This window comes from Periplaneta americana, chromosome 15 (assembly GCF_040183065.1).
Source record: "Periplaneta americana isolate PAMFEO1 chromosome 15, P.americana_PAMFEO1_priV1, whole genome shotgun sequence".
NCBI lineage: Eukaryota > Metazoa > Arthropoda > Insecta > Blattodea > Blattidae > Periplaneta > Periplaneta americana.
Window position 1 is genome coordinate 154,548,286 of NC_091131.1, and position 25,400 is coordinate 154,573,685.

At 36.2% G+C, this 25,400-nt stretch overlaps 1 long non-coding RNA gene across 3 annotated transcripts in view; it reads left to right on the forward strand.

Annotated features, from left to right (window-relative positions):
* Positions 1 to 206: 206 nt before the first annotated feature.
* LOC138715466 (uncharacterized) overlaps positions 207 to 25,400 on the forward strand; it is a 33,608-nt gene continuing 8,414 nt past the window's right edge. Inside the window, exons 1-3 of one of the 3 annotated variants that reach the window (XR_011336363.1) lie at positions 207 to 7,227; positions 12,872 to 12,947; positions 21,964 to 22,141. This is a non-coding gene — a long non-coding RNA (uncharacterized lncRNA). Of the gene's footprint in view, positions 7,341 to 12,871; positions 12,948 to 21,963; positions 22,142 to 25,400 lie in introns of all 3 variants that reach the window. The other 2 variants (XR_011336361.1, XR_011336362.1) reach the window with 2 other exon arrangements.

Here is a 25,400-nt window from a genome sequence, read left to right on the forward strand (position 1 = left end):
ACTAAGGATCAACCACATGTTCTGCAGCCAAATGTCTCACCCACACACACACACACACACACACACACACACACACACACACACACACACACACACACACACACACACACACAAACACAACACAACACAACACACACACACACACACACACACACACACACACACAACACAACACAACACAACACACACACACACACACACACACACACACACACACACACACACACACACACACACGCTTCCCTGCAACACTTTCGAAATTGTCAGATGGTACAGGAAAAACATTGATGAGAAAGTGTACTAGTGGGCGCTTGAGTAGGTGAATAAGATACTGGGTAGTGAACCAACAAATAAATTAGTATCCTATTGGCTGGACGAGGAAGTGCATATATGAGGGATTATGTGGTTGGAGTTGTAGGAAAATGGATGAGAAAGTGTACTAGTGGGCGCTTGAGTGAGTGAATAAGATACTGGGCAGTGAACCAACAAATAAATTAGTATGACTTGAGGCTTTCCCGGCATTTGATATAGAATAACTCTTCTCGGGTTCTCAGCCAGGTGAGTTGGAGATTAGATTCCAAGCTTTCGACAGCTAGCTCTGCCATCTTCTTCAGGGAAGAAGTGCATGTATGAGGGATTATGTGGTTAGAGTTGTAGGAAAATGGACGACGTAGGTATATAGGCCTAATGACGCAATAGAGGAATGGGGCACGGTGTTGCATTCACCCGTGACTCACATCGGATGCAGGAGCAGCAAAATCGGAATCCCAAATAGAAGTTTATTTTGGAAACAAGTCCAAGGTTATAACCTATCCATCTGTGAAGATTCTCACCACCATAATTCTGCCGAATGTGCAGCGGGAAGAAAGCTGATGTATGTAAAGCAGAGAGGTCACCAAATTCTAACTGCAGTCCAAAGGACACCCTTTACCCTCAAGCATATGGATGCTAGAGCCCGATAAAATGTTAAAGAATTTGGCTACTCGGAGGAGACTTTTTTTAGAAAACGAGAACGAAAGGGCTGAGATTCCCGCTTGCTTTACTATAGAACATTCCACATTAAGAAAAAGTTATTGGTTTTATGGACCTTGCAAAGTACATTGTAGAAACTATGTGGTAGGTAGGCGTTTCTGTGACAACTGGTCATTTGATCGAACAGCCCTATATGCTCATTGCGTTTTTCTTAACGTGGAATAAGTCTATAGCAATCAGCAAAAAAAATGAGCTTCTCCACCATTCCTGACAGACTTTATGTGAGATAAAAGTTTTTGAGCCTATCAAAAGTTGTTGCTTTGTCAGCTGTCCGAAGACAGGTCTGAATCTCATAAGTGACACCAATAAGTCATCACTCATGAAGCAACTAAGCCAGAAGATAATAGGGTAGGTGACCAATTTCTTTCCCCCTCCATTGCATACATCGCCGACTAGCTACATATTACACTAATCACACTTCAGAATTATATGATACAAACAATTGTTCTTCCTCTGGCACGTATTGTCAAGTGAGATGTACTGTCTGATAATAGATGTACATATCAGCCAGAACCTCAATCAGAGGTACTATCAAAAGTGGCTGGGAATATTTCAGCCTTAATTCTGCAGTACCCAACGACTGGACAAGAAGTGTATGGTTACAGAAGTAAGAGAATTGATAACTTGAGTTGTCAAATGAAAAGACGAATAAAGGATTATGAGAATAAATAAATAGGTCTATACAAATCAGTTTGCTATTATATCACTGTTTCTATAGCACTGATGAATTTTTAGAATTGCTCTATCTTAGATCTTGTCTTCAAGATAATTCAGAGTAGTTAGATGAGGAGTCTATTCTACAATTTTACAAGTATTTGTGCGGTTTGGTTTACACACTGCAAATGGTCCTTTTAGCTGAAGTTGGCTCAGCCTGTAGTTTTCTAAAATTAAGTTCCAGATTTTGTGTATTTGTATTTGTGTCGTATTTAATATTATAGTCATTTATTATATTTAATACAGCACTGACGAAAACGAAAATAATGGCTTTTAAAGGAAAGGACCCAGTAAACTAAAAAATTGTAGTTGATATTAAAATTTTCAAGCAGACGTCACATTTTAACAGTCCAGGTTACAATGTTTATTATAAGAAGGGTATACATGCAGAAGGGGCTCATTGCAATTTTACGAAAAATTGGTTTATTGGCTCCGTCTATAGCATTTTCAGAGGACTTTCATTTAACGTAAAGTGAATTGAAAAAAAAAAAAAAAGACTAACAGCGATTAGTTCATTTTAAAAAACACTGAAATTTAAGGGACCTGGTAAGCCAAAAAATCTTGAATTTTTCATTTTTCATTTATCTTTCAGATGAGCCATGATTTAAGTTTGTATCTGATTCCTAAGTATGTTTTTTTTTTTTTTTTTTTTTCGGTTTAAATGAACAGCGACGTTTAAGTGGGCGTGTCCATAGTAGGCGGAGAGAGAACCATTTCCTTGGGGAGGCAAAGGAAGACATAATTACCTCCTCCTCCGTTATAGCTTGACCGTGGTACAGTATATTGGAATATAATCAGTTAATAAAGGTATTTTTGGGGGGAGGGGCATGTTTTTTACAGTGTTACATCCATGTCGGCGATGTTTCAAACCGAGTTGTATAGGGCTTGAACTGTAGGTCTGCTACAAATTATAATAGGGCATAACTTAAAACAATCTCCCTCTTTTTTCTCTCTCGTGCAGAAGCACATGCATACATCAATAAAACTACGTAACAGTGCTAACAGAAATACTTTTATATGAAGCTTACCTTCCGAAGATATATGAAATGTAAATTCTAATAATTATTTTATTTAATCTCATTTTTTAAGTTTACACATTATACTAATAATAGAAGAAATGCGTACAAGTGTGCAAGAGTTGATTTGTTATTATTTTTTGCTGTATTTGCTAATCAACTTAATTCTGTTCTTGCATTTTATTATGTGATATCTTTCACAGAGCTGATCACAGAGTTTGCACACGCATTCCAGACTAGGAGAGTGGTAGTGTTGGGTCTTGCAGAGTTTGTGGTGGTAGCCGTGGGTCGCCAGACTTGTTATTGTATGTCGTGGTTCTTGGTTGGGTCCTGCCCAAGTTCTGTCGGTCATCGCGTTCGTGCTATAGAAGTCAAGCCTAATCTCGTCTCTTTTCTGTCTCCTTTCCCAGTCTAATAGCAGTGTCCAGGCTGAGCTGCCTTACATTCTTAATATCAAATATTGCCTTGATTGCTGATGTTGCCCTTTCTTTGACATGGATCCAGAAAGACTTTGTCGTTGTTTGCAGTGTTACTCCCAAATATTTAAACGCGTTGGTGACTTTTAGTGGTTCATTTTTGTAGTAGAGCGTGTCGTTGTCCGTCTTTCTATCTCCCCTCATTTGTACTGTTTTGTCTTTGTTGATCTGGAGCTGGTTTTCGTCTGCCCATTTACAATCCGGTTAAAGGTTTCTTGCAAGACTTCTTTCTTTGTCGAGCCTAGGGCCATGTCAATGGCGTATATAAACAAGGAGGTTGTGGGCGGGCAAACTTGAGTTACATCAGCCGTAGCAATGTTAAAAAGCAATGCTCAGCAGGTCTCCCTGTAATATCCCTCTGGTTTGGGTGATTCCTTCTGATATTGTGACGGTGTCATTTACCTTAATGATGTTTTGGGCTAGGATGTTGTGGATCAAGGTCGCTGTGTGCTCATCTAGTCCTGCTATTTTCCTCAATTTTTGCGAAAGTATGAGTCTGCTTACGCTGTCGAACGCTTTTGTATAGTCGATGAAGATGGTGTAGTACTTCTGCTTTGGCATTTTAAGTGCATCGTGGATGTCCATTAACAGGCATTCTACCGCTTGCAAACATGAGCGACCTCTCCTAAATCCAAACTGTTGCTCAGGTATTTGCATGTCAGCTATTTCCGTGATTCTCTTTGTTAGTATGGTCGTCAATAGTTTGAAAGCGTTGTTCTCTAGGGCTATTGTTGGGGTTGTCAGTGGCTCCTTTGCCTTTATATAGCATCTTGATGTGTGATAGCCTCCAAGGGTCTGGTATGTCTCCCGTTTCCAAGCACCGGTTGAAGAGGGAATCCCATGCTCCGGCTAGTACATGATAGGAGTCTATAATGTGTTCATTCACAATCCCGTCTGGTCCAGCTGCTTTCTTCTTTTTAAGGTTCAGTATAGCTTCCGCGATTTCATTTGTGGAGATGCGTCTGTACGTCCCTTCTTCCGGTGGGGATCGTTTGGGAAAAGCATAGCTGTCCCCATCTGGGTTCAAGATGTTCGTGAAATGTGCTTGCCACGTTTTCATCTGAATGTTTGGTGGCACTGGTATTTTCCTTTGCCTCAGTGCTACGAAGGAGTCTGTTTTGGCCGCTTCCGCTTGTTTTTGTCCCTCGCTTTCAGTGTGGGCGTTCCTTTTTTCTTTCAGGAGGGTTTTGTATCCCTTTCTAGCTCTCGCGTACACATTATACTGGGATCACTTTTCTTTTTTCTGCATTGTCGTGCAGTATGTTATTCATACATTTCCAAGTGGTGGTCTCAACAATTGCAGACTTCAAAGACAATAGTACAGGCTGTTACGAAAGAAATATTACAGTGCTTCCATTCCTCAAATGAGGTAGTATAGGAATTCTTATACATTCAGAAATTTAAAATAAATACAGTATTATAGTCCAGGCACATGATCTGAAGACTTCAATTCATCAATTTAAGCACAAAAACTTAATCATAAACAAAAACAAAAAAAGATCTTTTGAATTCAATAGAATAATAGAAAAAAAAAAGAGAGCAGACAAGTTTTGGGGGGGGGGGGGTTAGTGGCCCCCATTACTCCGCCTATGGGCTTGTCTCCTGTTCATCTAGCATACTACCACAGTCTAATACTTACAGTCGCGCAACTTCAACACTTTTTTTTGCCAACATTCGCGACACTAGCGCCCAAACGGCAGGCAAGGCACTGGTCATAGGTTTGATACAGCCAGCACGTGCTTCAAAGGGATGCGAGATGTTATAATAACGTTTTAATCATGCGTCGGAATAAAGGCAATGTGTGCAATGACGAAAATTGCAGTAACAACAAGTTTAAATCTCCGAATTTGTCGTTCTTCAGATTCCCTAAAGACCAAGAGAAAATCATAACTCGGTCATAACCAATAATCCACGTTGTAGGTAGCCTACGTATTGTGTTCTATAAAACATTTATTACTTATCAGTTACCTATTTGTATGTCAGGAAGGACAGTTTAAATAAAAAAAAAGTAAATACCTGTTACAGTATATTATTTTTTTTTTGCAGAGATCATATGTGTAAATGTGTAACCTTTCCGATTTTGGATAATATATCTACAGTTTTTAATGCAAGTAATTTCATAATTTTTGTATTCGTGTTTTTTTCTTTATATTTTTCAAGAATGTTATATAGCATTCAAGTAGGTATCATGGTGGTAATTTTGCAAGAATTCATGGAGTATAGTAATCCTTTTGCAAAATATTCACTTCTTGAATAAATCCAGACTGTGTCGATAAATTTCTGATGTGTTGGTGTAGATTCATGTGCCAGACTTATTAAGTTCTCAAGAAATAAAAGAGCCTTTTTAAATTTAATATAAAAAGCAATATTTTCTGTAATAATTTGCATGACTGTTATTGGTGGTGATTTTACATTCCCAGTGATTATTTGAGCCGTTCAGTGCAGAAGTGGTGTAAGTCAAAATCAGGTAATGAGGTTTAAAGTAAAAATTCTGTAAAATACAGCGCAAAGTAGCAATTAATATATCCTTCGTGCTATTCACTGACAATTAATAGTTTAAATACATTCCATATATTAACTGCCACTTTGCGCTCTATTTTACAGAATGTTTACTTTAACCCCTCATTACCCATTTTTGACATACACCACTTCTGCTCTGAAAATAAAATTAGGCCTACATTTTCTGAGTTAACTGAAGTTGCAATTTTTTCAACAAAATTGTGTGTTCATTTATTGTTCTCACCTACGTCATATTAACAGTAAGTGCATGTAAATTACGTATTATATAGGTAGGATAAGTTAAAATTAGGCATTATGTGTGAAAACTGGAAATGTAATGTAAAAAGCTGTAAAATTACCATAAAAATGTAAACCATAACATCAGCACTATTTGTGACTCAAAATAATAAAGAAAATACCGGTTCTTAAGAAATGGAAAAATAATGAACTTCATATTAATATTTAAATCCTCCCCTTTTCTTTATTTTTAAGTTTACTTCAGCGGCCGAGTTTAGCCCAATTTGCGGTATGCAAAATCGATAATTTCTCAGGAAATAGGGAGAGGCGTTCACCACGCGATGTACCCTACGAGATATGCCCTACAATTTTGAAGATACTAATTTTTTACTCTTCTCACAGGAAATACAAAGTTCCAATGATTCATAAATATATTTAGGAATGAATTGAATTAACCGACCACGCACGAACAATTATATTATTTCAAACCATGATACGCGATCAGGGCCATGATTCAGTTGTAAGGAGCAGAAAGAATTACATTTATTCCCAGCTTCTGAAACTTGTAGATTAACTGCGTATGAAATTCTTCCAGGATTCTAAAGTAGAATTAATTAGAACCATATACACTTATTGTATAGCATAAACATATAAAATAAATTACGCAAAACCCGTTTTCTGATGTGTTATCATATGTCGTGTGCACACTTTCAACTTGCCTGCCGCTAGAGGGCTACTGTCGCGCCAGCTGTCAAATGTTGGCATATTTTATACGTATGAGTTGCGTGACTGTATCTATTAGACTGTGATACTACTATCACAGTATAGAGAACATATGTTCTCTATACTGTGCTACTATGTTAGTTTCAAATTTTGCGCCTTATGTGCGAAATTTTTTCATTATAGGGAATTTATGTGTATTGGCACACCTGGTTTACCGTCTGTGCTTTGTTTCGTAGCAACGGATTTGTTTACAGTGTTGTGATGTTATAGACGTGCTGTGCAGAGTTCTATTATTAATTGTGTTACGATACAGTTCAGTTGCATTATAGAGGTGCATTTTGTGATATATTCTTACAATATGGGTTACAAAAGTAGTTTGAAAGTATTTAAAAAGAGAAGAAATGTTGGTAAACGTAAGAACACTGTTAGTAAGGTGAATTCTAACTACAACCCTCTAGCACATGTGGTCATAGTGAATCTGGAAATAATGGCTGTGCATCAAGAAAGAAACTTGAAGATTCTAAAATCAGGTATGAAACCCTGAAACAAGAACACAGTGTTAGGGATACCAATGGGGTTATAGATGTTGGCATATTATCTAGTGTACTGCAAAATAATGTATTCTGTGAAGGCTGTGGCAAAGGTGGGATATCTCTTGAGGTAAAAAAGCACATTGGTCTTGCTGCAGAATTAGTAATTCACAATTACCAATAATTTAGAAACATGTTACATAAATCATCCTTTTGCCAAAAGAAAATGCTCCCTGGACCAAATTGTAGTATTTTGCAGTGGTCGTCAGTACTCGCTGAAATGGGTAATAATATAATATAATATAATTATGTTGTACGTAGCATTTAGAAACATGTTACATAAATCATCCTTGGGCAGGCTAACTGACTCAGTTACGGACAAAATTCAAAACTATTACGGCATGGCCATAAGACTTCTATTTTCTCGAAACACATAACCACAGTGGACCATATGACGATTCACCACTGTTATTCTCATCCCAATCGACACTTGAGACAGGCATTGACAAGAACCGGGTTCTGAATGGGAGAAGTGAAGGCTGATGGGTGGGGGAATACCTGCTAGGCCACGAGGCCACAAGAAATGTATCTCAGTTTCAGCTTTCCCAGTGCAACCTTAAAACCCGGGGAAATGCAGAAGCCAGACATGGCACGAGTGATCCTGGCTTTAGGAACAAATTTTACTGCAAGACAGGTCTATATACATCACAAGGTTTTCTACTTCTACAACTCTATATGCTTCATTGAAAGAACTAATATAATAGCTATGTTATATACGACTAAAAACCACTAAAATTTTGAGTTTAAGAAAACAACGTGACTGAGGCCCAGCCTCACTTGCCTCAGCCAATCAGCCGCCACTGTACAAATCTACCAACATGGAATTTCATCTCAGACTAAAACCTGTCTTGATCCTTCATACCCATTGGTGACTGCACATGATAAGGTCGCAGGGCAGATCTTGCCTCCTCTGCTATACCAGATAATGTTGTTGTTGTTTTCTAATGCCAGGCGTTTGACAACAAAGTCATTTGACTTCTCCCACTCCAATATTTTTCAAAGATATTATCATGACCAGCCAATGAAGCACAGATTTTGAGGTGTTACGAATCCATTTCTTGGTTTGAGTTGCACAATGGGCAGGTGGGGCACTGATATATTCCAATTCTATGCCGGTGTTTGGCCAAACAATCATGGCCTGTTGCCAATCTAAATGCAGCTACAGACGATTTTCGTGGTAAATCGGGAATTAACTGTGGATTTTGATGCAAAGAGTTCCATTTTTTTCCCTTGAGATTGTGTTATCAAATTTTGTTTGTTGAAGTCTAAGTATGTAGATTTAATAAATCTCTTCACAGAGTAATACGTAGATTTAGTAACAGGTCTGTAAGTAGCAGTGCTGCCCTTCTTTGCTAAAGCATCCGCATTCTCGTTTCCCAGGATTCCACAATGGGATGGTATCCATTGGAATACAATTCTTTTATTGAGTGATATTAATTGAGAGAGCATTTTAGTTATTTCTGCTGTTTGAGATGAAGGTGTGTGTTTAGAGACTATTGATAGAATAGCTGCTTTGGAGTCTGACAATATAACTGCATTTTTAAATTTATTGATGTGGCATAGAAGATTCCTGAGACTTTCACTTATTGCAACGATTTCTCCATCAAAACATGTTGTTCCATACCCAAGAGATCTATAAAGTGAGAAGAGACAGCACATAACACCTGCACCGGCACCTTGTTCTCTGAAGATCAAGGATCCGTCGGTGTATAAATGAAGCCAGTTTTGTGGAGGGTACCTAATATTGTCTCTAAAGACAATTGTTCCATTATTTCAGTGTTTACTTCTGATTTCAGTATTTCTTCTGTTAAATTTAGATTTTATTCTATATTTAATAGAGTTAAAGGGTTTGGTTTAATTTGTAAGTTTTCTTTTAAATTCGGGATATTGATATTCTGTATTAATTCTTGAACAATGGATATGATACTTTTTTGAGTTTTCAATCTACAGAGGGGACTGTATGAATGCCAATTGTTTCCTGGTAATCTGATAAGTTTTTCATATTGAATCAGTGCTTTTTCTTCTATTGTCATTTTGATGCTGTTAAGATTAGTGAGGAATCTCATAGAATATACCAGATAATGTGTAGTACAATATTAAAAGATTATGGGCAAAATGAACTAGAAAAGCAGCTCAGCTAAAATTTTACAAATGTATGACGACACTTACTTCTCAGGAAAGTGAATGGTGGGTAATGTAATTAACGTGAAGATTAACGTGAAATTAAATTTTTACATGCAATAAAAGGATGCTCATGAGTGGACCAGATTAGAAATGAAATAAGAAAATAATTAGAACACGAACCTGTCAATGAGCAGATAAAATATAAAACTAAGTGGAGTGAACATGTGAAAAGGATGAACAGTGGTCGCCTTCAAAATCAGCATGGAAATGTCGGACACATTATAGAAGAAATTTGGTAAGGCTGAGGAAATGTTGGAATACTGAGCCAGGACAGTCCACGAAGATGAATATGGCGATATACTCTTGTGTATTATCTAACTCTCTATTAGTTTGTAAATATGACGTGTCCCATGATCTAGTGCATGTAATAAATGGTTATGGTTACGATCAGGATACGGATTTTGATGACATGTCATCTTTCTTTTTTTTACATCCTTTGCAATGCCTGTAAATAAATACATTTTGGATATGAGCTGCTGGTTACAGAAATGTAGAGTTTTTGTCATTCTTAGGTCATTTTTCGCTGTTTTAATTCTTTGAAGTCATTTTTTAAATTTAGAGAGCATTTTTTATCATTTTTCAATTTTAAAATGATTTTTTTTTTTTTTAGTAATTTAAGCTAGCCTTCAATGACGAAGTAACATTTCCCAATATAGGAAAACTCGCAAAATTTGTACTGACACTACCTCATTCAAATGCAGAACTTGGAGGGATTTTTTCGATAGTCATGTCAAAAGGAAGAAGAGAATAGAATAGCACATGAAGCTCTCAGCTAAGTTGTACGCTTTGCTTCCAAATAAAAGAATTGAACTAGAGCACCTTTGAAGTCACCAGCATCCATTTTAGTTTCCGCTATTGGGATACACTGTGCTAGATGTGGAGGAGATTTGGTGGTTGGTACATCCACCCTTCTCTTTTATTGTAGCTGAACGTTTAATTATGACCTAATTAATATTTTATTGTAGCTCACACTATAGGTTGTGGAAAAATTTGTGTTCGTGTGGGAAATTTTTATACTTTTATATGGGAATACCATAGTAGACAGTCTGAAGAGCTGTTAATTTAAGGTAGAATTTTGACTACTTATGTATAGGATTGTTTGTTTTTAGGTCTGTTTTCAGCATTTTAGGTCATTATTAGAGCCCGGAATTTTATGTCCTAAAAGTTAAGAATGTCACTGAGTGTAGATGAATAGAAGTAGGCGTAATGCCCGTGAGGAGAGTTTTAAGCTTAGTTCACAAGAGTCCGATATGTAATAATAGACAACAAAGTCAGAAGGACTGAGCAATGGATCTTGTAAACCGTGTGCTAATTTGTAAGTGGGGTTAAGAGGATTAAAGACCTTTAACGATACCAAAGGGAAAATATTGAATGACAAGAATGGCATTTCAATGAAGTGGAGGTATGGCAATGATCTTGTAAATCGTGCGCTAGTTTGTAAATGGTGGTTAAGAGGATTAGAGACCTTTAGCAGTACCGAAGGGAAAATACTGAATGACAAGAATGGGATTTCAATGAAGTGGAGGCATGGCTTTTATATTAAACTATAGCGAGGAACAATATTAACTTTTAGCACCTAAAATTCCGGGTTCTAGTTATTATAATATAACTTTTTGGGTCTTTTATAGATAATTTTTTAAGTAATCAAAATCCTCACTCTGGCTGGGGATCGTCCCATACATCAGGGGCATTGTGGTAGCTGTACAGGCTGGTCAGCACCATCAGAGAGATGCTGTGTCATATGACGCCTTTCCCCCACAACACACGTGATAGACGTGAGCTTACACTCACCTTTGGCACCGAGTAGCCACAAAGATACGTGTGTGCATTGCCCAGACTGAAGACTGACACAATCTCCATGACCTTGCGTATAGGGCATCCTGCAATCGAGAAAACCTGTAAAACTTCCTATAGCTTTGCCAGTTTTCAATTTCATTACAGCAGTTTCTTGATTTCATCAATTTATCTTATTTATCGAAATAGAAACATCAATTTTGAGGCGTACTTATGACATTTCACTAGTTTCTGTGGCATCTCACAAATATATTCCAACATTAATAAGGAACATTTAAATATTTCTGCTGATGCCCAGTTCACTCTCTCGTTGTACAATTTAAGTTCTCTGCATTGATTGATGATTCAGTAATATAACTGTATAAAATGTAGATATAAACAAATTATATTATTAATTAAAGTTTTACAATTTAGAATATTATGCATTTATTGTTTACAATAAATTATATTGTTTGAATGTAAATTAAACATCCTTCAAGAGCTTACTTTTGTGAATGTAAACACATATCCCTTTAAAATGATCTGATGAGAATTGAGAAAATGCATTGGGTTGTAACAAAGGGCTGTGGACAGTCCATGGCTTTATAGTGTAGGGAGAAAAGACTGATGTCCATGATTTTGAATGAAGTCGGACAGAAATCTGGAAAAATGCAGTAATTTGTAAGATAGTGTTCAAATGATACTCAAATGGGTGCAAGATAATACATCTTACGAACTCAGTAAGAGCCTTCTGTCTGACTAGGTGATAAAATTTAATTTTTTCCTACTGCACAACAAAGAGGAAATTTCTAAAAATATGATTTCACACGAAATCTCGGTAAATTTTTGTCACAGTTGTATTTTCGTGGTGCAGTACTTAGAACTGCTGCAAATGGTAGAATTGTTATTTCTCTCTACGTGGATATAATACCAACTTTCAAAGATCATTTTCTTTGATGAATGGCCAGTCGATACAAGAAAGAAACAAATTATCACTTAAGTTAGTAAATGCATCTGAAGATAGAGTATAATGTAAAGTGCAGTTAGCTTCACAAACTCATCCTTCCTTCTCTTCACAGTTCTGAGAACTATGAGAGGTTCTGTGACGGTGATATACAGACATGAATGGTGTGGTGCTAAAATAAATGGTAATAAAGTAAATTGCATGCCAAATAGTGTGCTAGATAAGGTAAAGTGTATTACTGAAGTGGTCAGTCTCATCCACATTAAGTAAACAAGTGATATTAATGTGAAAAGTAAATGATATATACAAGTTTCTTATAAATTCATACGTTTTTTCCTGTCGATCAAATTGACTTGTGAATCATGTACTGTACTGGTTTCTTTGTTTCTTCATTATGGCAACCCTAGTTTTAACAAGTTTCTATTGTTATGACATTCGTAATGAGAAATAAGATCAATTAGTATTATTTTCATTTAAAACGCCCCTGTATTCGACTGCATGATATTTAGAGTGCAAGTTCCCTATGAGCTTGAAATTTCCAAGATAGTAATTTATCCTAATATTAAAATTAAATACCAGTCCTAGGGAAAACGTCTGATTTCAGTAAAGGCATAATTTTATATCCCTTGTTTTTACATCTTGAGCCCTTGTTTTGTTGTTTAGTCAACTGTCCGAAGACAGGTCACACGTGATACCGACAAGGCACCACCTATGAAGCAACTAAGCCAGGAGATAATGGGTAGGTGGCTAATTATATCTTTTAATTGTTGTATTTTTTGTTTTAGAAAATCGTTCATTAGCTGTTTCTTTCCAGAATTCATCAAATTGTTGGAGGATAAATTTTACATAATGGGATCTGCACAAGTGGCATCTAATTTATGAGAATTATATCTTGAAATATTGTTCCTCTCCAATGAAGTGTTGCTATGAGACTATATTGCATCGTACATTATTGGAAACATAACTTTTCAGCTTGGTATCACTGCCTTGTGTTGAATTCTTCTGATTTTTAATTTCTATCAGAGCTAGATGAGATTTTGTTTTGAAGTATTTGAGAATATGTTAAGGAATCGACATTTTCAGACCAATGCTTGACCTCATAAAATGGTATATTGTGTTAAATCATTATATTTCAGGAAATCAGAATAGGCCTACATTTTGTCATCAGAATTATGGTTTTTCTTTCCGTTTGCAATTACTTGGTTTTGATTAGTAGACCTACAATAATCATATTCCCTGTCGGACAGCTTGTAAATTAATATTTTTTGCCAAATATTTTTTAACCTTTAACATATTTACTGAATGTTCCTCAGGGAATAGAGTGTAAAGCAGCAAGACTTAATAAAACAATACACATCTCTATTTTTCGGCTTTAGTGTTGCCCCCATCTAGTGTCAAAAGATTCTATAAATACGAAAACTGTAACACCACTGCCACCTGGCGAGTGAAATTCTAACTATTTACTCAGATGAAAGCTTTTGATAGGTTAGGCTCTAGACGCAAGTTGTGCGACATAGTTGCCTAAGCAACAAACAAACATGGTATATGAAGAGTTAGACCTGAAGTCCATTCATAACATGAGGCGCACAGTTCCAAAACCCTCTAAATCCATTTTTTCACCAAAATTATTTTTTATCTCTTTATAGTAAGGATTAATGCACTCTATTGACCTATACTTCGATAATGTTCAAAAGAGCTCTGCATATAGTGAAAAAATTCATTTGAAAAATAGTTACTTTTCCAATATCCTCTAAATCCAATCTCTACTTTTCCAATATCCTCTAAATACCAAGCAACTTTTCCAATATCCTCTATAGCCAGTGTCTATTGTTTGCATATTCTAGTAGTGCAGGCCTACTGATTGTGAGATCTGGCATTTGGTATGCCTTATCATGTTTTCCCGCCAGGTAGGGTCTTTGGTAGATTAGAAGAAGAATAAGGAAAATAAATATGATCACTGATTCTTCTGAATACATCAGAATTCATGTAGAAGAAGGAACTGTTAAGAAGCTAGGATATGATGTTCCTGTGAGCAGCTGGAAGGAAAGGAGTGACACTGGTGCTGAAAGCATTTTCAACTTAGCCCCTTCTAAGAGAATTTTCTTCAAAAAGGGAAATCAGGTGTATTAATGAGAGGAGAATGCCACTATCGTAACGATTTTGGAGTTTACCGAAGTCTTTTGAAATGAGGAGAAGCGATCCATGACTTGCAGTTGCAAAGAAAACAGTTTGGGGTGACAGTAAAAAAGGAGAAAATTCAAGATATTGATAAACTTTTTTCAAAATATTTCGGTCCTTTGTGGAAAACAAACAACGATCTGGAATTTTATGCCCATCTCATCAATGAAAATGGAGAGGAAGCAGAAGAAGACGAAGGAAACATTTTGGTCACCTGAAGCTGTATTAGTAAATGTCAATTTATGAAATGGTTGTTCAAAGTAAACCCTGGACTGAGTTCTATTTTTTATTGCTGGAATTCCATTATGATATTTGTGTTTAATGCATACGTCTGGAGATATTTTTGGTCGATGAAAGTGACGACCTGAAGCTGTAGGAGCAAATGTGTATTTATAAGGAGATTGTTCAAAGTAAATCCTGGACTGAATTCTATGTTCTTTATTGCTGGGATTCCATTGTGATATATGTGATTGTTGCATACATTTGAAGATATTTTTCTCTTGGAATTCAGCTCAACAGTGTTCTATTAAGAGTTGAGTAATGATTACTTTCGTATGTATTCGAACACGTAGTCCACCATATCCAAATTTGTAGCATTATTATAGATTGTTTTTTGAGTAATTCTTTATCTTCAATCTGCATTATTATTTACGTGAATAGTATAATAATCAATAATATCCTTGTAACGCTTCTATAAATAAATATGTTAGCTGAAATCTACTAAGGGAGAGACTAGTGAAGTGCTTTGTGTGGAGTGTGCCATTGTATATTTGCCGGCCTAGATGGCACAAGCGGTAGGGGCACGGAACGTCTCTATCGCATGGTCTGAAAGGTTGTGGGTTCGAGTCCCGCCTTGGGCATGGGTGTTGTGTACGTACTATTTTAAGAAAGCGGAACACAGAAAACAGAGAAAGAGAAACGAAAAAGGGGGGAAAGAAAAAATGGATAAAGAGGGGAAAAAAGTAGAGTAAATTTCTACAAAAAATTAAAAAAAAAGAAAATAAGGGGGCAGAAACATGGACATTACGATGAAATGAAGAGAAACAAATAGAAGCATTTGAAATGTGGATATGGAGAAGAATGGAGCGTGTAAAGTGGACAGACAGAATGAGAAACGAAGTTGTGTTGGAAAGAGTGGGTGAAGAAAGAATGATGCTGAAACTGATCAGAAAGAGAAAAAGGAATTTGTTGGTTCACTGGCTGAGAAAAAAACTGTCTACTTAAGGATGCCATTGAAGGAATGGTGAATGGGAGGAAAGTTCGGGGCAGGAGAAGATATCAGATGATAGATGACATTAAGATATACCGATGATATGCGGAGAACAAGAGGATGGCAGAAAATAGAAAAGATTGGAGAATGCTGGGTTTGCAGTGGAAGATCTGCGCATGGGCAGAACATTTATGATTGAATGAGTTGAAATCTTTGTTTTCATAGGCTTCATCTCGTGTCTAAAACTTGACATATTTAAAGTTCCTTTCCAATATCTGCTAAATACATTTTGTTCCTTTCCAATATCCTCCAAATAAATATTGAGTTCCAAAACCCACTACAAGAACAAAAAAGAACATTAATTTTTGGCAATATGATTTATAATATTTATATGAAAAATTATATTGATGTTTTCTACTTTCAAGTTAAGTTCACCAGAAAAAAAAATCAGTCATTTCAAAATAAAAACAAAAGCAGTAAAAGTTTTTTTCGTTTCCTGAAAAATTTGCTCGAATCGATTTAGAGGGTTTTGGAACAGCACGCGTCACATGTTTGAAGATAACAGTGATGCTGACAAAGATTATCAACCCAATTATGGTGATCTGACTTCATCAGGTAAGTAATTTTTGTAATAAGTATATTTTAATGGATGATTTCTTATTTTTAATTGTATTTTTTGCAAAGTTTATATAATGTGATGCTTAGGCAAGTTTGTCTCTTACATTTTTTCAAAACCCATAAGAAATGCAGAGGGTTAGGCACTATTTTTGGTGGATATTTTCAGTTAATATTTTATAATGTAAGCAAGTTTAACTCTGTTTGCATGGTTAAAAGTAGTATTTTACGAAATCAAATCTATAAAAATCCCTTGATGAGGTTGATTTGGCAAGCTTAGTGCTAAGTACGAATAATTGTTGTTGTTTGGCTAAAATTTACAGCTTATGTCACCACATGTACCATTTTATTTTGTCATTTTAGATGACTATGGAGTTCGAAATGGCATGCCTTCTCAATCATATCAACAATTTTCTCCCACAGACAACCAAAGTTCTTACACTCTATAGTGACAGCTGTGGAGGGCAGAACAGCTCTCTTCTTATCTTACGTATTGCCAAAACCATCCAACCCTTCAAGTGAGCAATCAAATATTTTTCATTCCTGGCCACAGTTTTGATATCTGTGACATAGACTTTGGAGTCATCGAGAGGTGTAAACGCTATCACGAAGAAGTATATGTTCCTGAAAAGTGGGAAAGAGTAATAGCTGATGCGAAGAAAAGAAATCCAAAATTTCAGGTCCATCGTATGACTAGCGAACTATTCTATAGTTGAGATACTTTAGAAAATGAAATAACAAACAGAAAGATATCAGAAAATAAACAAAAAGTGGAATGGCTCAAGATTCGATGATTACAGTTTCGGAAAGATGAACCCAAGAATCTTTTCTACAAAACAAACAGTGTGTCTGACTGCATAGATTTTGATGTGGTTGATATAGCACGGGAAGGGCTCTGAGGGCGCTCATCGCGAAACTTTTCTCAGAAATTGAAGTTCCTGTATCCCAGAGGTCGGCCAATCACGAAAGAGAAGAAGAAAGATTTAATGTCACTAAAATATATCCCTCCAATTTACCACTATTATTACCGAAATCTGAAAGTAGAAGGAGAAGGTTTCAACAATCCAGACATGGAAGCAACTGACGGGGATAATGAATAAAGAGCTCCATATTTTTCTTTGCGTTCCAAAGATTTATAGTTCGTAACTTTGTTAATTAGTCCAATAAATCGGTCATCATACCACTGACCTGCAATGATTTTAATGTCTTATACTTTTGAACCTAACTTGCATATCCCACTTATTTGGGTTTCAGACATTTTTTATGAGGGCCAAACTTGTCTAACATTGCCTATGCCACATGTTTGGGCTTGAAATATAATTTCTTTTAGGGCTAAACTTGCCTATCATTCGTTTGACAGTTAACACATTTCTGGGTTAATTTTTTTTTTCCTTTTAAAAATGTAGGAAAAATTAATATTCAAATTAATTTGCATTATATGAAAAAAAAAATTCATAAGGTGGACATTGTAAACTAATTTCATAATAATGGTCCATGGGCGTGAATTTGAACTGCCACTGGGGGAGACCCTGGTGTACCAGCATCATGCGGAAGTACTGCGTGAAGTCTGCGGCCAGGTAGTGCCACTCGAAAATTCTGTCCAGCAGCCAGATCTTGGGGTCCTCTCGTTTTAGATCGGATTCGCACTCGCTCTTGTGAAGGTACACCAGACACACCTTTCCGATGCCTTGGCAAGCGTCCAGTTCGAAGATCTTGCACTTGACGCCGAAGTTGGGGCGCTGCCTGGGGTCGTCCTGCTCGCTGCAGATCTCGATGTCCAGCAGCGTGGGGCATTCCGCATCGCCCATGCTCTTGACGCCGGCCAGCCGTCGTAACTCAGACATAGAGTTGATTTTCATGTTGCCGATGGGGAGCACCTCGTCTTGTGGATATTCTCGACCATGGCTTCATTAAAGATCGGACATCCTCTCTCCTTTCTTTGTGGAAGTTTTGTTCTTGTGAACTTTCTACCCGTGCTCAAGCAGGTACGCTACACATTAAATGAGAAAGATCTCTTCTAACGAAATAGAGTTAGGAAATGATCCCAGGATGGAGGCAGCATTCCCTCGCTGAACCGCTATTCCAATGCGTTGACGAAGGAAATGGATACATCTAGGATCGCCGGTACGGGACAGTAGGCGTGTACCAATTTGGGTGAGTAGATCTTTAGCGTCTCTACACCACGGACCAAAGGTCTCAACTGCAAAAGCGACGAAGATGTAATTTGATGTTAAATGTTCATATTTGCGTCGTTTAGCATGATAAGCGGATTCAGCAGCAGATCCGGCACAATTGGCAGAAGATTTTAAATGGGAAAGGGCTAATGTATCTACACATGTAAAATCCCAGATGAGTGATTTACCTTTGGACCAAGGAATTAATGTCAAGCCGTCAGGTCGTTTACCATCCGACCGGCTAATACCAGATGGTTCAAGAAGAGTTGGAATGTCACAGGAGGTTAAAGATCTACTAATGATGTTATTAATAGCAGAATGCCTAGGAAGGCGGCCTTTACTTCTGGCACAGCTTAAGGCATGATGGGTTAATGATATTTTTCAACTTACTTTTTTACATGGACTAGATACATACTAAATTACGGTAAAAGAGAAATAATTTTATTTTGACATGTGATTATTTAAAAAAATGACGTCCAAATTTAGACTTGAATAACTTTTCAGTGTAATTGTGGTTTAGGCAAGTCTGGCACTTAGCCACTCAATTATTGTTAAATTTAACTTGTGTTAGATGATTAGCATAAGTATTAAATGTTGTATATCTGTATATATTGTATCGTTATATTACAGAACAACTATTTCAATTACTTATTAACATATTTATTACGAGGCTTATAATTTCTTGTGTCAATTTCTCTGGGAATTTTTGAGAAAACATAAATAACAAAAAGTATGGAGACTCACCTAGTTAATACTGCTTCATCCATGATTTTAAACATGTGAGTGCATTCACATGCTCTGAATTAAGTGCCGCTCTATGTTTAGTAACAATGTTTCCTGCATCACTAAACACGAAAAACTTTTTTTCTGTCAAGCACTTCTCCACGATCGTTTAATTTAAATCCTAACATTTCACCAAGTTTGCCTCTCAAATTCTAATATGACATGGAGTTTACACTTTTCACAAACCACAGAAAACTGATTTTTTTTTTTCTTTATCAAACTAAACACACAACCTTCATATACCAACTCAATACAGAAACTGCAACTGCAAAAGTACAGCGGTCGAAACAGAAGACTGGGTCCTGTTGTAATTGAATTACCAGATTTTAAAAAGAGAAGAAGGTAGTTATGCTCTCACTTGGACACAGTATAGACATGGCTATTTTGAAATGGATGAGGGAGACAAGCCCAGAAAAGTATGTATTTCATATGCTAGGAAGATGAGCTGACAACAAGGTGAAAGTTTTCTTGGAAAACCATAAAACTTAATAAGGGTTTCGCATTGTGTTTCAACTTTCAATAGAGGTAGACTAGGTCACTGTCCTCATATTTCCATCTCTTTCTGAAGTGTTTGTGCAAAGATTTTCCATACGCTACCTGCTTTGCAATAAAAAAAATAACAGTATTATTGTGCTTTTTAAGTAAGCAATTTCCGAGAGAGGAATATCAATTAAATATTTTTGATCGATTAATCTTACAATCTTAGTAATTGATCAATTAATCGATTAGAGTAATCGATTAAATCCCACAACACTAGTTTTAAGCCCATATAGCGACCGAACAATGAACAAATGCATTTGCTGACTGAATTCGTAACATGTGGACGTACAGCAAAGGTAAACCAGTCATTTGGTTTGCTTTGTATGTGATCCATTGCTTGTCAGTACATCAAAGGAAATTGGATGGGATTTGTCACTTTTTCGTAGTTTGTTGTAGTAGCAGACCGCAGTGGTTAATATACCTAATTTCACAAACCAGTACTAGTATATCAAAACTGGAATGGATTGAAGAAGATGTCATCAACAAAGGGCCATATTTACGCATGGACCAACATGAGCCATGGCACTGGATGGCAAATTTTTGGGATTAGTACCATACTCAAGCTGTGAAAATTTGAGAAATTTTATACACATGTGCATTTATGAGAAACATTTTACATTAATTTTTATATATCCGAACAATAGGTATTTTTATACCATATGCGAACAAGATGTAATTAATTAACTAATTAGTAAAAGGTAGTAAGGTTGTCTGATTATAATATACCAGTCAAGCTTTATTTCACATGTGCGTCACATAATTAAAGCTTGTAAGTTACCGTACTTAATTTTACATGGCAGCGCATAACATCTCAAAGCAAAATAATACTTGTTCTATGCAAAAATTGGTAACTTATTGGTTAAATACCTGAAATTTTATTATTATTATTATTATTATTATTATTATTATTATTATTATTATTATTATTGTTGTTATTATTATCAGTTGAAATGAACTAGTACACAAGTTACAGGTTTAAAATGACTGTCTGCAGTTGTTAAATTATGAAGTTTTAAGTTATTAGTATTTTCAAGTTCGGATACGAAAAGAATTGAGGCTGAATATAGAAAACAGTGAAAACTTAAAATAATTAGAAAAGAAACAAAAAGTGCTTATGTAATAAGACACACAAAATCGAGTTGTTCAAAATGAAACTGAGGTATTCTTTCAAAAACTGTTATGTGATACATCTTCTAAACTAACAATAAGTACGATAATGAAAGTGAAATGAATGGCAGTATTGATCAGCACCCATGTAATTAAAATAATGACTGATAAGTATGGAAATGAAATAAGTAAAATTAGATCCAGCATTCTGAGTAATAAATGAAGTAACTAGAGACTGTTTCACCAGTCAAGGAGTGAAACAATAGGCCCCTCTAGAAGATTTCAGATCCAACAAAAGGCAGGGCAGTGATGCTGAATGTACTGTAATACATTACTGACATTTAAAGTTATTTTAATTTTATTTCTTTTGTATTATTTTCTCTTTTTTACTAATTAATTCCATTTGAATATTGACTATTCGATTCTCTGTCTTAATTTTGACTAATTTTCATAATAAATTATTTATGTCGAGGGGGCAACATTTCTTTAGTTGCCTGAGGTGGCAAAAATTTTAAATACAGTCCCGCATCAACTTTATTGAATTATATCTGGACCAGGAAATTTTAGGAAAAATCATGGAACTTGGCTGTTTGGAAACTTCGAATAAATACATAAAACTTGAATACGAATCCCCTGTTGCCAGATATTGAAGTGTTAGTGCTAATCTTTCATGAACAGGTATTGCTTCTCACCAGTCTGTCTTTCTTGCAAAGTGTTAGCCTATTTTGCATCGTAACATTTCAAAGTCTGTTGCTGAAATTCGACAAAGTTTTAAAACTATCGCACTGAATTTAACGTAAGTAATTAAACAAGTCAATGCTTCTATTCTATAGCAATTGCGACTTTTGTATAGTGGAATCTGTCACAATCACCCTTTATTTTTCAACTTTATTTTTGTTAGACAGCCCATAATAACTGCTGCACTTACTATAATAAATCGTCTACCATTATTGCGAATAACCAGCAAACACGAATGCTCCCTGACCATTTGCTGATTATTTGTATGTTGCTCCAAACAGTGAAAGTTCACTTCACTGTTCCCTATGTGTGTACGCACCTTTATTGATGTCACTAATGAGGTTCAGACCTGTCTTCGGACAGTTGATGAACAAACAAATGTAAAGTAAAATATTGATGTTTGCATTAAGGAACGCACTCGGGACAATTCTAAAGAGGCAGAAGGCTTCCATGAATAGTTCAATATTCGCAGTGCAGAATATGTGGAAGAAATCTTGTCACCTCACTTTGGTGGCATATTGCAGTTTGTGAAGGAAGGTGAAGTGCTGGTTGACAAGGGACAAGCAGATGAACTGAAAAATCATGAAAGTGAGTATCTTTGTTGCATATCATTTAATTTGTTACTGCACTATAGATATTAGATACTTCCAACATGTTGTTATGGCTGGTTCTACCGGTCATCAGTTTTGTTATGATCAGTTCTGACACCAAAATTATTGTGGCTCTACTTGTATAATCAGAAAGGTAATGGTCGAGCTATTATCTTAGATTGGTACTGCATTTATAAGACAGGATCTTATAAAGTACCTGACAGTGGCGCTGTCGTCAACTCTTTTGAAACTCATTCTCGGAAGTCTTATTTAATAACATGCAAAATTATGATAAACAATCATGCGAGTCATACAAATGCTTCATAAGTTGATCTGGAGCTGTCGAGATTTCCTAGCACGAATCTATTGACCACTGATGATGGGTCCTTCAACAAATTCCAACTTTTTTTCCTCTCGATGGATAAAATTGCTAGATTACAAAGCCTTGTGCTTGACATGGCTGTCCTGGTGTAAGTTTTTATTCGTCATGATGCAGAAAAATTCCTTTCTGTGGATGCAGTCGTGATGGGACAGATCAGTAGGCCTATAATTTGTAAAACTTGGAGTAGTTCCTGGAATGCCAAACCCATGTTTATGTTCTATAGTTTAGAATATAGGTCACACACATGTTTTGATTTAATATTCACAGGGAACACTTTCTCTAGAAGTTCCTTGTTTCTGTTTAACACAAAATTTGAAGATCCATACAAGTCAGCCAGTTCTGGCAGCATCTTGAAGTTCATGAAATCAGATGACTTTGGATCACCAACTGATACTGCTTCGCAGAAAACAGAATTTTCTTCAAACCATCTTTTCATTTCTGATATGACATTATCAAGTATATTATATAAACTTGCTGTCAGCAAAAACTTATCTTGTTGTTCTGAATCGGAACTCTTCAGCGTAGCGTCACCATCATCAGTAACGAAATAGTCTTTTACCAGAGACCAAGAAGCTGGCCTTCTATGCCCAAGGTTGCGGGTTCGATCCCGGGCCAGGTCGATGGCATTTAAGTGTGCTTAAATGCGACAGGCTCATGTCAATAGATTTACTGGCATGTAAAAGAACTCCTGCGGGACAAAATTCCGGCACATCCGGCGACGCTGATATAATCTCTGCAGTTGCGAGCATCGTTAAATAAAACATAACATAACCAGAGACTGAGGTGATTGATTTAATTTAATTATGGTTTATTTAACGACGCTGACAACTGCAGAGGTTATATCAGCATCGCTGGTGTGCCGGAATTTTGTCCTGTTCTTTTACAATTTTTCTTCGTTTCAGAGCTTTGAAAAGTTTTCTATCATTGCCTTAATGAGGGACGAACATTTACTAATATCCATTTTTGAAGACTGAGGTTCTTCCGATAATGAATTTGCAAGAGCAAGAACATGGTCTAAATAAACCAAATAAAATAAGGTGTCAATGAACGCATTTTTGACTTCTTATCTTAATTATTACTCTGGATTCATGGTTTATTTTTGTTGTCGAGTGCTTTCCGTAAAAAAAAAAAAAAAACTAAAAATTCACAAATTTTTTTGGGCCCTGGCCCACCCGTTGGCTGCGCCACTGACGACAATTTCATTACTTTTTGCACTGTTGAGTAAGAATGCAATGATAATTTTTTGCACTAAAGTAAACAAGGTCTTATTTGCAGCTTGTTTCATGAACATTCTTTCAGGCTTGTGTTAGTTGTTCCAGATGTTGTCTTAAAATTAAGTCATAAGTGACATGGAGGTATCAGAAATAACAGAGAATATAGCTATGCAGAATGCTAGTACAAAGAAAATCAAATTTTTTGATGTACTTCTAACTCATCGAAAGGAATACAGATCATGAGTCAAATAAATTACAGAAGACGCTTGTTTAAGTGTTGAGGATTGAGATGTTCTCAGAATATTTTATTTATAGAAAGGAGTAGATTAATGAGCGAATGAAATCTAATGGCTTCCTGTGCTACATAGAATGCTCACCTGACAGGACATCATTGTAAATACTATGAGGTCCTTACTTACTTACTTACAAATGGCTTTTAAGGAACCCGAAGAGGTTCATTGCCGCCCTTACATAAGCCCGCCAGCGGTCCCTATCCTGTGCAAGATTAATCCAGTCTCTATCATCATACCCCACCTCCCTCAAATCCATTTTAATATTATCCTCCCATCTACGTCTCGTCCTCCCTAAAGGTCTTTTTCCCTCCGGTCTCCCAACTAACATTCTATATGCATTTCTGGATTCGCCCATACGTGCTACATGCCTTGCCCATCTCAAACGTCTGGATTTAATGTTCCTAATTATGTCAGGTGAAGAATACAATGCGTGCAGTTCTGTGTTGTGTAACTTTCTCCATTCTCCTGTAACTTCATCCCGCTTAGCCCCAAATATTTTCCTAAGCATCTTATTCTCAAACACCCTTAACCTATGTTCCTCTCTCATAGTGAGAGTCCAAGTTTCACAACCATACAGAAGAACCGGTAATAGAATTGTTTTATAAATTCTAACTTTCAGATTTTTGGACAGCAGACTGGATGATAAGAGCTTCTCAACCGAATAATAACACTACAAGAAATATTGATTTTTTTTTAATTAGCACAGCATAAGTTTTGGGTATTTCAGAAGTGACGCATGTATTTGTGATAAATTTAGAACCAATATATCTCAACTTGAATTAGAAATAAACAACGATAAAGATGCAACTCAGGTACACAATTTGAATAGGCAAAAACGACAGTGACTCAAAATGAACTACATAAGAGGAAAAGAGATATTTTGTATGAGGTAAAGTATTCTGAATATTTGGATACCTTTCAAGTCCAGAAAGTCTATGATTAAGGAAGCAACTTCTATGGATTACCGGAAGAATCTTTCAATTCTTAAACTTTCAACAAGTGAAGCATATTACTCCAGGCAACTATAGTCTTTTCGTGCTAAGTCCATACACTTTCTACTGGAAATCTGCATTTTGTACACATGATGAAACGGTTTCGAACAAAGTGCATGATGAAGTATGCTTAATGTTGCGGTATTCCTGTTTTGAAATTTTGCGTGACTATGCGTAAATTCAATATGTTCTGTGAATCCTGCTGATGACAGAATAACAAATTTTATTGTGATTCGATTTCTCCATTTCTTAGTGCATATAGTGAAGGAATTTTGTTTGTTGGCAACATTTCCAAAAAGAGGTCATTTGTACCTCAAGTGCAATAATAATGTAGAATTTATAAACCAGAAGATAAGATGTGAGTTTCCTGATGACT